General features: G+C 42.3%; 1 protein-coding gene and 1 pseudogene across 8 annotated transcripts in view; one reads left to right on the plus strand and one right to left on the minus strand.

Annotated features, from left to right (window-relative positions):
- LOC105431144 (uncharacterized) overlaps window positions 1-12,051 on the plus strand; it is a 458,217-nt gene that overhangs the window by 188,467 nt on the left and 257,699 nt on the right. The window lies entirely within an intron of this gene.
- Window positions 4,801-6,556, minus strand: LOC148935659 (uncharacterized; annotated as a pseudogene).

Raw genomic sequence — 12,051 nt, forward strand, 5'->3', positions numbered from 1 at the left:
AATATGAAGGAAATGTCATTGGTCGTAAACCTTAAGGCTATCTCTGAAATATTTCAGGAGATTCCACCGAAATGCTGTATAAGGGAAATTAAGTACATAATATTACATAATGTTGAAGAAAAGAAAAAAAAAATAAAATATTGAAACTTACGTATTACGTTCCTTCTTCGTTTCGCCATCGTACGATTGTGCTGCTTCCTTTGGCGGAATACATTGCGTGTGGATTTTTCGTACAAACAAATGATGGAGCAGCAGAATATATTGCATGCGGATCATTCGATGGAGGACTGATCGCACTTGCATAAATTTTTACATGGCAGGGTGCATTCCGCGCCCCTCTTTCTAGGTATTTCATTGTTACGATCAACATGTAGCGACATGTTTGCACCTGCTAAAGGAGCTTGATAATATGTTTAAATTTTTTCCAGAAGGAGCCGCAATAAGATGGCATTTCGTAGAAATCGACGACTGTACGTATCGCGATTGTACGTATCACGTGTTAAGAGAAGTGCTGATAATCCGGCTGTAAACAAATTGCGACCATATTCCGGTTTAGACAAAGAGACAAAGAAATTGCAGATAATATATAATAGATCACTGAGCACGCGGAATCACAGTAGGTGTCTTGAAAGTCTAATGAATCAATTGAATGTGAGAGAAAAAATGGAACACTTCGAGCGAGTGGTATGTGGGGGCTGCTATGGGGCGTCAAAACAAACCTCCACAACTTTCCCACTGGCGCCAGGGGCGTGATCTCCAGCTGTCAAGATAGGGCCTCCACGTGGAAATGGAGCGTTCTGATTGGCTGAGGGGTGTGGCCGGAGATAATTAGGTAATTAATGGTGCATTCTGATTGGATTCTCCCATAATTGCCCGGCGTGTGATTGGACGCTCCCAAAGCTGCCCGGGGTGTGATTGATTGTCGAAATGCTAGACCAAAAGATAGAGGAGGGGATGAAAGTGTCTGGGCCCGTTCGGGGTCCGACAAAATGGCGTGTGCAAAGATGGCGGACACCTGAGGAGAATTTATTCCGGGATCTGATCGGGGGTGCGAAAAAATGGCGACAAGAAGAATGACGGGGTGTTGAAGGGAAATATACCTGACTAGCGAAGAATGGAATGCGATGGGAAAACAGGAACGGACAAGTTTGCTTTAGATGTTTTAATGACTTCAGGGTTATACGAAGCTCTTATCCTATGACAAACGCGATGTCTGCAAAATGTTTTAGATATTTTTAGCTTGAAGTAATGTAGCTAGGATTAATTTTAGGTTGGCAGGAAAATAAGAGGGCTAGAATTTAAGTTACAAAATCATTAAGTTTATTATTATTATTGTATATGTAATACATCATTGTACATATCATTTCATAATAGTGTTTTTTAATATTTACTTATTCTTAAAAGTACAGGTTTGTATATGGCAGTACGTTATATGAGATTTATCGCATTTACTTTTTCCATGAAGAAAGATTTTACGAAATAATTGTACAATTAATCTATCATTATCTTCGTAATCCTCGCTGAATGTTTCGAGAAATTATTTAAGAAATATTATTTAAGAAATATTATTTAAGAAATTATTTATAACCGCGGGACAAATAATAAAGAAATACGCAGCAATATTGCCCACAAGTCTGAGAAAATGTGTAGATGCGTGATGTTCCATCTATGGGTAGTAGAGTTTCGTTGAAGTCGCAGATTGAATCTAGAATCCAAGGGAGGTAGTCCGTATCGAAATAAGTGCCTTCTCCATGCTTGTCTATGTAGAAGGCGACCCAGTGTTGTCCAGGACGATCGTGATTATCGGTGTTCGCGACGATGGCCGTTGACTTCGTCCACATCATCGGGATTCTGTCGGCAGGATACACACCCGCATGTCCGACACTGAGATGACGCAGCGCCCGTAAGATTTCGAGCGAATTCATCTCTCGCAGAAAGGGGAGACGATTCAGTTATTTACCTCCTCTCTAGTGTCGCTATATTTTTATCCTCTTGCTTGGATTTTACGGTAGAAGTCTCCTTTTTTTCATGTGCGAGTTTCGATAGCTCTTCTTTCTCCGCTTTCATTCGTTCGCACTCCGTTTGTTCTGTTTCCAAGCTCTTATTTCTCCACCTAAGAGATTCGGAAAATTTCATTTTATCGTAAAAACTCCGCTTTCTGTATCGAAGTCATTGAAGCTTTGACCGGTAAAAGAATCATCGTTGCTCGAGTTACAGCTGCTGCTACTGCCTTCTTGCGATTGCATCTAGTATCTCAGTTTGCACGCGTTGCGCAACGCGCAACGAAATTTGTTAGAATTTCGATGAAACCCGTGATGACCGCAGCGTAATTCATGCTCCTCGTCTTCCGCTAGGTTTTTGAATGCGAGAGAGATTCCTCCTAGATTATATACGTTTCTGCCGAGCGTCTTTTGCAAATAAAGTACTTTCTCACGGCCTCTGCTATATATGTAACGTATCCGCCGTGCAATTTCACGTAGTTCCACCGTGAAATGCTTGGAATCGGCTGTTCCGTCAATCCATTCGATACCGTGGAAGTTTTGCGAGAGCCAGTTGTTTTCTTTTCTCGATTTTTCGGGTAATTCGATGAACGGATACGGTGGTAGCACAATCCAATGATCTACAAAAGCTTCGTTAATCCCGATGAGCGCAACTTCCTTTGGTATAAACTTTCCCTCGATGTCACGGAAACCTTGTATATCGACGATTATATCCATGATGTAGAATATGCTTTTTTCTGAAGCATCGTAGTTCATGTGTCGAGTAAAACTGAAGCTGTTTTCCGTTGTAGTTCGAGTAAATATAAGGAGTAACCACAGTGGGGGGATGAGGTTTCCTACCATTGTCTTTATCCGCTAAAATCTACAATGACTTGACGCGAAGAGTCGATTTCCATCACGTTTTCGAACTCTGCGTAAAGGATACAATTAATCGTTGTTGTAATCGCCTTTTCGAATCGTACCTCTAATCTTAAACTTCCATGTCTGACAAGATTCCAATGTCCTGCGCAATTTGCCGATAGATCGGGAGTGAGATCGAAAGCGAAAGGGGTGAATCCATCGGCATAATCTTCTCTGCTTATGGAATTCCCCTTGTTTAGAAAATGAATGCCGGTTCCCGAGAAGAGAGTGTTATAAGCCTTGATGTAGAGCGGCTCGTCTTTTGAAAAATTTGGTTGCAGCGATCTGCTCGGAATTTGCATGCCATCGGCATATAACGAGAAGAAATTTATGCCGTAATTTTTGAAATTAAATGGATTTAGCTTTCTATCGCCGTTAAACGCTTTGTTATCGACGAATCCGACTATTACGTGTTTTGGAAGCTGGCCGAGTATCGCGTTATCAATCGATTCTCCTACCACTCCTGCGTGAATCGTGAACGTTTTAACTTTGACTCGTGTCAGAGGATACTTGGCGGTTGTTTTACTCAACATTCTCGCATGATCGAGTAACACTCCGGGGCTTATTTTTGCTCTTCTTATGAGCAAACTAGCATCTAGAATACGTATTTTTGACGTTGAATTGGCTTCCATGAGACAAAACGTATCTCTCGAGCGAACGAGTCTCATTCTAACCTCTACCCCATTAATTAAAAATTTATCCTGATTAAAGACATCGCAATGAAGATGGCCTATTAGATCCAGTGAACGACCTCCTTGGACGTATCGGGCGCGTCTTACGAGAACTTGACTTGAGGTTCCCGATTCTAATAGCGCGTCTATATGACCGGGCTCGTCCGTGTCCCAGAGAGAAGAAGTCAGATGGGAAGTTTTTGCCGGTAAAGAATAATTTAACAATGCTTCGACATACGCGCGGTAAGCGTAGGCGTTGTTCGGGGGTGATACGAGTTCTTAATTGAAGTATACATCGATCTGGTTGAATATCGAATGTAGCAGATGATTTACAGGGCCTACTTTGTTTCCTCCTGCCGCTGTTCCAGGGCCGGATAAACTTTCCACTCGTACGCGAAGGCTTAGCATAGTATGCGTGAGATCTGGATAATCTTCTCCTTGTCCGGGTACGACGAATTCTATAGGTGCGTCGTCCGCGAGCGAAGTTACCGGTTTGTAATAAATCCATTGTGAACTCTCGATACTCGTTTGAGTAGGTGGTAAACTGAAAAGATCGAGCTCACTCTTTAAACACTCGCTCGAGTGAGTATAGAGAAAAGACATTTCTCAAACTTACGATTCACACTCGCGTCAGTTAGCGAATATATCGGATACGGTGCGCTTTTTCCCGCTATTTCGTCAATGTTTCGTCGGCTTTTTAGTTTTTTTCGCCGCTGTTTTCCTTTTCGATGATTTTTTATTCGGTTTTTTCACGCCGATTTTCGTCGATTTCTTTTTTTTACCGACTCGTCTACGTTTACGGACAGAGCTTCTCTCGGATTTATCGGTGCGTGCGTTGTGCCCTCCAAAAGGAAATTGAGCCACGCGCATTTTTGCGGATGTTTTATATCCCGATCCCTTCATTAATTCGCTTATATTTTCTCTGGCTTTTCTCTTGAGATTTCTACCTGATTCCTTGAGTCGCGTTTTGAGAGCTTTCTTGAACGGAGTATTGTTTTCAACATCCTCTATCACGTCAATTCCGGCGCGTAAAGCTTCTTTCCCGAGTGCACGTATTCCCCTGCTTAGATAAAGAAGTGCCCTTCTAAATAATCCTCCGAGGAAACTCCCGATTCCGTGACCACGTTGATAGGATGAACCGACGAAAATTCGCGGAATTCCTCCTCCCCTACCTCCACCGTTCTGCCTTTCGTAATACTCGTCGTATTCCATGGGTGATTAGTTTTTTCTCAAAGCTCTGAGACTTTCCACCGCAAATGATAATTAACACGTCTAAAGTGTAATGTCGCTATCAGCGTTCCGTATTCGAATGGTATTTTTTCTCCACGATGATCTTTTATATCTATTTCAATTTTACGGAATTTCGTTTGACGCAATGGAGTATATTGCAGAGTGGGGAAATATTTTACCAGATTCGTCCCGTACGTGTAATTACAGCCGGGTGTATCGATTGAAACGATTCGAAGAAGCGGACTCCGCGTATCGCCGATTATGTAAGGCTCGCAAATGTCGCAATAAACGTACATTTTATCAGGGATACCGTGCCATAAACTACAGGGTTCTACAGTCCAGAAAGATACTGTGCGTCCACTACCGATGGCATAACCGAATTTTAAAAACGGCGTTAATTCGCTGGAATTAGGTAACTTGTGACGGTAAATTGTGCCGGCATCAATGTTGATCTTCAATATTTGAAAAATATTAGCTGGCAGATTTATATAATGAATGAGAGTACAGTTGTCGTCACACTCGATGCTTATACGGATATTATCACCTGAGCCTTTTTGTAGTTCGAAAGTAAAATGCGAATCGGCGCGTCTGCACTCTTTATTAATCGCGTAGATAAGTTCCTCTGTATTATTCCTCTGTATTTTCATAAATCCCTGCCTGTAAGTGCAATTCTTTCACCGTAAACTTATCAGCATTTTTCTCATCCTTTACGTTCTTCAAATCGACAAATCTAACCTTATTATCTCCTCGACGTACGTGGAAGAGACTGGAGGGAAATTGAATCTCGCTAAGCGCGACTTCCCATTCTCCGAATAAATGTACACTAGGGTAAATATGTGGTGAAAGAAGAGGTTGTATTTCCCGGAAAATACTTCTTACTGCTATCGCTCGGAAGAACCATGAAAAATTGCTCCTCCTCCATCTGGGAGAAAAGTTAAACTCGAAGCGGGGATCCAACTGTCGAATTTGTTGGGATATCCTTGCCAGCTAACTAGCACCTGTTTATTAGCACCGCGTCCTTTGCTCTTTATCACGCGCTCGACGATAAACTCTTCTTCCGCCAAGTTTTTATTGACCCATGCTAATTCTTGTTCATAAAAAATCCCATCGATGTGTTTACCCGATAAATCGCACAATTCGTACACGGGGGTTTTCGCCAATGGAGAACGCGACAAACTCGAATTATTTCCTCGCTCCACCGCGCTTCGTATCCTTTCTCGAAAGTGGCTTTCGCTCTACTGATGCGTACGAGATCGTTAACATCGAATTTAGCTTTTTGTTCTACTATTTTTGGCGCCCCCTTCTCTCTCGCCCCTCTACGTCGCTCCATATTTTCACGTCGATACGGGCATTTTCTCTCGTAATGGCCGCCGGTTGCATCTTGATGGACGAATGACGGGTGTGATTGTAAGCGCGCACGATGTCTTGCAATACATCGATATAACGCCGCGTGTTTTTATGCGTAAAATAGCGCCACATTAATTCCTTCAACGTTCTATTGAAGCGTTCAACGACAGCGGCTTTGATGTCTGAATTGCGAGCTACGCGATAACGTATGCCTCTTTCTTTCAGAAAATCTTGCAGCGGGCGTGCGATAAATTCTTTACCCTTGTCGGTTTGTAAATACACGGGCGCTCGTCCATCGCTTCTCGAGAGAATGTTTTGGAAGCCTCTTGTCACGCAATTACTCGTTTTATCCCGCAGCGGTTCCATCCAGACGAATTTGCTAAGTACGTCGATAATCATGAGCAGATAAGAAAATCCGTCGTTATAACTCTTGAGACTACGGAGTTCGATCAAATCGGCCTCCCACAGATCGTCGATATTCGTCATGTTGTAACGTAATCGTGGAAATTTTCGCTTCGAGGGACGGTGCAGTGTGTACGCGTCTTGCGATTCGAGCCAGCGAGCTACTTCTTTACAATAAAAATTCGGTTTAGCGGCACGTGCCAAGTTATCCGTTGCCGAATATCCCGCATAGTGCGCTGGATCGTAATACAAATTTTCAAGCCTGGTCATTTCAATTCACTCCAATCGAGTAAGCGTCTCTTTCTTGCCTGTCGAGAATCTTTCACGAAGATTATAGGGATATCGTCTTTACGAAAACGCGGCGAAAGAAACAATGCGCACTTCGCTTACTCTTCTTCTTCGGTCTTGCGTTTTTTTTCCTTTCTCATGCGTCATACCCTCCTCGTCCCCGTCGTCGTCGCCGTCGTCGTCGTCGTCGTTGAAAGTTTTCTTGGTATTTTCGGGAAACTCGCTCGTGGTGGTGATAATATCTTGACAAATGTGGTTGCTAACAATTCCTTATTTCCTACGAGTACAGCCGGGGTGTTCGTCGTACGTAGTAATCGTGCAAACTGACCTCTTCCTATTGCTTTCACGGTTTTTCTTTTGCGCATCGCATCGTTTATCAGTTCCATGATATTCGAATCTTTTATAACGTTACCCTCGATAGTCACGATTCCTTCTACGTTCCAAGTAATTCTCGCTGGTACTGCTTTATCAATCAAATGTTTCAAAAGTAAACGTGCCTTGGCACGAAAACTTTTCGGCATTTTCTAATATTTTTTCGACGCTTTGCCGCTCGCGCCTACGCAAAGACTCAGTCCGTACTGTATTACTTACGTACTCTTCGAGATGAGAAGATTTGCTCGGTGATTCGCGCGCCTGTTCCGCTACGTCTCCCTCCCGCGCATCTGAATTGTTCTCATCGGCGTTACGCGTCGAATCTTCCTTTTGCGTTTTATCAAAATGAAGATATCGCCAAAGTATTTCCTTATACAATTTCCATTTCTCGCTTACATCGCGCGGAGTGGGTGAATTAAGAATCCTGCTCATATCTGAATCGAGTCGTGATAAAGGCGTACCGGGTGTTTGTACGGAATTTAAATTTTCTCCCTGTATCATCTCCAAATTCTGTCGCGCGACGTTTTCCGTCGTGCCTATTACCGGATGTTGTTGTTGTTGGAAACGTTGCTGCATTCTTTCGAGATTATCCGTGGAAATCAAGACCATCTTCTTTGCCTTTTCCATAACTCGATTTCTTTTCTCTCAAACTACCCTCCGATAATTTTTGAAAATAGGAAGGATAGTATAGGCCCGATAAGATATGGTAAAAATCCGCCTCGCTGTAGTAATAGCTTTTTCTTACTTTTCCAATTACAACGTTTTCTCGCTAAGTGACGCAAAGTTGTTTTATATCTGCTTAGACGATTTTTTTCACTGCGTTCGAGCGGAACGTTACCCTTGAGAGTATTGAAAACGCACTCGCAGATACAGTGAATGAATTTTTCGTCTGCCCAGCGTAAAAAAGAGGCGCGCTGATTTTTGTTCGAATAACACAGCGCTTCGAGAAGACAGATATTTTTCTTACCGATCGGGCATTCCACGATTTTTCTCGCATTAATTGATGACGTTCTCTTCTTCATCGCGAGGAACTTGCCCGACTGCCACGAGAGAATGCGTGGACGATACTTTTATACGAAACTTCCGGAAAAGGATCTGCGCGTTATATAAATGTAATTCGCTGTATCATCGGGAAATATGCTCGTGCGAAAACGATACTCGTCCGGCGTCGATTGTTTTAGATCAAGCAATAAATATCCGTGAGGTTGGGACGTGGCGTCGTAGTACGCTTCCTCGAGAAACTTTGGATCGTTCGGATAGACTTGACGAGCGAGGTGACGAATTTGCGCGCGATCCCGGGGATTTTTGAAAACGACAAAGTAATTCGCATTCAGAGATATGTCGCGTTGTCCGCGCCCCTGATGAAAGAGATTTTGTGTGATGAGAATTACGCTGAGATTTTTATGATAACTTCCCTTGGTAAACAGATACAATTGCTTCGCTCGAAGATGATTCCCTCATAAGATCGTCAATTATTATCAATTTCGGACGAACTGGATCGCTAGAATAATCTTCCGGACGTGGTAATCCCTCGTGAAATTCGATCGCCGCAACGAAATCTCGAGTTTCGTATTGAAGCTGTTGATAAGCATCCTGCCACTCCGCGTAATAAAGCAAAATTCTTTCGAAACGGCCATTTCACAAAAATCATTTTCCCACATTCTGTGGGTCCGCACACGATCGACGTCCACGGATGTTTTCACCGTACATCCATTTTACGAAATGACAGATTCGCGTCTGCGCGATTTCATCAAGACTGATGATTGTGAGGGGACTGTAAGCTTATCCCAGCGACCGGGGGGGCCCACCGTGGCGAAGATACGCTCGCGCCAGCGTTCCCCCGCGAGGGCTAGCGAAAAACACCGCGGGGTGAGCTGATTCATCCCCGCGGTGTGAGCAAGCTTATCCTCGAAGATGCTCTCGCCAGCGAAACAGCGTTATAAGCCAGCCATATAGTTTGCGTTAAAAAATTAAAGATAAAATCATTTTTCTTAAATATAAAATATTTTTATATGAAATGAAAAATCTTTTTTAAAATTTGTTCTATATATATATATATATATATATATATATACATATATATATTCTTATCTTTTCTATAAAAGGTATTGTTTTTATAAAAAATACAGCAAGGGAGGAAATTAAAGAAAATCAAATTTTTTCTGTGCATGTAAATATGTTTATTTTTTTTAAATGGCTGAAAGAAGGCGGAAATGAGTTACGGGAAAAAACATGTTTTAAGAAATATAATTTTTATAGATTTATTTAAAATAAATCGAACATCAATTTTATAAAAATAAAACTTCTTAATTTTAAAATTACAATATTTACTTAAGATATAAATTAATATTAGCACATGTATATATTTACATTATTTTTACATCTCGTTCTCTCTGAAATATATATTTTACAAAAATTTCTTACAATCTTTGACTAGGGGCGGAAAACTCGATTATTTAAGAAAGATTAGGACGAGAAAATTTATTCCGGTGCATAACCGTACGGAACCGAATAACGGTTATTAATAAATCTACGTTTCAGCAATACCGGTGAGCATATCTTTGTTTCATCTCGCGTAACAACGTCGTGAAACGCTGTGCGTCGAATTGTACTGAAATATAGATTTATCGATGGACCGGCTTCGTCTTGTCTTGTTCTTTCCTTTTCTATTAACATATTCTTAATACTATTAAAATTTATTAACCCGCTATTCGATGAATTTAAAATAATACCCTTAATTTTACATGTTTCGTGTGTGCACCCCGACGGAGTACGAACAATGTACGCGTTGAATTTCGGACTACCGGAAACGAACGATTCGATGTAGCTACCACCGCCGTAGCTCTCGAGCTCGTCTGTCATATCGCCCAGGAAATTCCCCGTACACGGTTCATACTCATTCGGATCGCCGGTACTGACATATATACACGAATCCGTGTCGTAATATAAAACCCGTTTATCCAATAATTCTAAGTAACTGTACAATTTTAATCGTGCTTGCACCGTTGTGTATGCCGCGATCACAACGTTCGTAAGCGGAGAATGCACGACCGCCTCTTTTCGGAGTCGCCACGAAACATATATTACCTCGTAGTTTACGGGTAATATACTGGTTATCTCGTGCTCAGGACTCGTAAACAAAGTCATAAATTGCTGGTGAGATTTTATAATTTCGATATTCGGCAAATTGGATCGTTGGCCGAATTTTCCCCAAAATGAATTTAAACAAAGCTTAGCGACCGAACGTAAACCGGGATTGCGTGCGATGTTTCGCCTGTCGAGTATGATACCCTCAGTTTCCTCATATTCCCGAAGATAACGCTCCTGAGCATCATCGTCTTCCCTGCATTCGCTCGGCCAGCCGCTCGCTTCTTGTTTTAATTGCAAAAAGGTATTAATATATTCGGCAAACAGTCTGCCTTAACGAGTATCGCTATCGTATCGCGCGATTTTATATTCCCAAATTTCGCTCACATACGTCACGAGATAACTCTTCTCGACGGCTTTGCGTAATTCACAAGATACCCAGGTACCCTCGAATTCTCGATCCACCGCTCTCGTGAGTACACTCAACTTGTGAGAACGTTTCGCAGCAACTCCGACATAATGCAAACAATAATTTACCTTGTACGCGATACGATAGTACTGGATGAAAGAGATCACGTGGTGGAGGTACTTTACATCGCACGAGACCTTCGACTGAGTTGAAATTATAATTTGGTGATACCCCGATTAACGAAGAAAACTCTTGCCCTACGTAAATTTTAGGATGCCCGATCGGGAAAACGCCGGTTTTCAATACGAAAGGATACAGAGAACATACGTCGACGTAACGTATTTTTTCCGTACCTGAAACTTCGTATCGCGTGACGATATTTCCCGTGCGTCCACCATAAAACGCTTCGCGAGGATCGAGAGGAGTGTTCTTTATCAACGGATGATCCTTAAGAAAATTTTGCATTTCTCTGTTATTCGAAATTTCTCGGTCGAAGGAACACTCCCATTTCTCCATCACGTGGTAACCGCGTTTACGAAGGCGCCATGACATCGCGAGCGTCCGTTCGTAGCGCGCGTCGATCATATCCCCGCGATTCGCAGACGAAAGCATACTATCGCGATTTACTTTAAAACATGAAGGGTACCCATGCCAGAAACAACCGTGAAATTGTAGCACCCAGCGTCGTGACCCATTTTCGTAACCGTTTCGTAATATCCATCAACGGGCGTGTCATTGACTTTATATTTGCGGCCTCGCCCCACGTGGATAATGGGATGTCCGAGTTCGCGTTCCATCTACACCAATCACTGCAGAGCTTTGTGCGATTGCCTGTCAACGTTTCTGTAATCGCCCGTCGGAATGACTCCTATTTCCTCCTTACGCAAAAAGTTTTTACGAAAAACTCTCATGCATGTGGAAGCGATAGTCGTACATTCCTCAAACGGACACACGTTTCCACGTTCTAAAAATATTTTTCTAAAACTCATGCACGCTCGTCGAAGGATATCTACGTCATTTCGACAATATCTGATAATTTCGCGTTGAAAGTCAAAAATATAATTTTCACGAACCATTTTCGCGTGCCATGCGTGGAACTTTTCGCGTTCTTCCGGCGACATGTGATCGGGAGAATAATATCTAGCATCGGGAATTGATCCTATATACGATTGGTTATCGATAGTATTAAATAAGTGCGGGAAACAGCTTTTATTCGACGTATCATTCAGACCAAAGGCCTTCGGTAAATCGAATAAACGCATCGGCATATAATTAATGCTATCGATAAACTTCGTATGTCCGACCGTCATTACGACGATTTTTGTTCCGTTCAAAATAACGCGCG

The sequence above is a fragment of the Pogonomyrmex barbatus genome, unplaced genomic scaffold (genome assembly GCF_055798465.1).
Source record: "Pogonomyrmex barbatus isolate J1 unplaced genomic scaffold, ASM5579846v1 scaffold4, whole genome shotgun sequence".
In the NCBI taxonomy this organism is placed as follows: Eukaryota; Metazoa; Arthropoda; class Insecta; order Hymenoptera; family Formicidae; genus Pogonomyrmex; species Pogonomyrmex barbatus.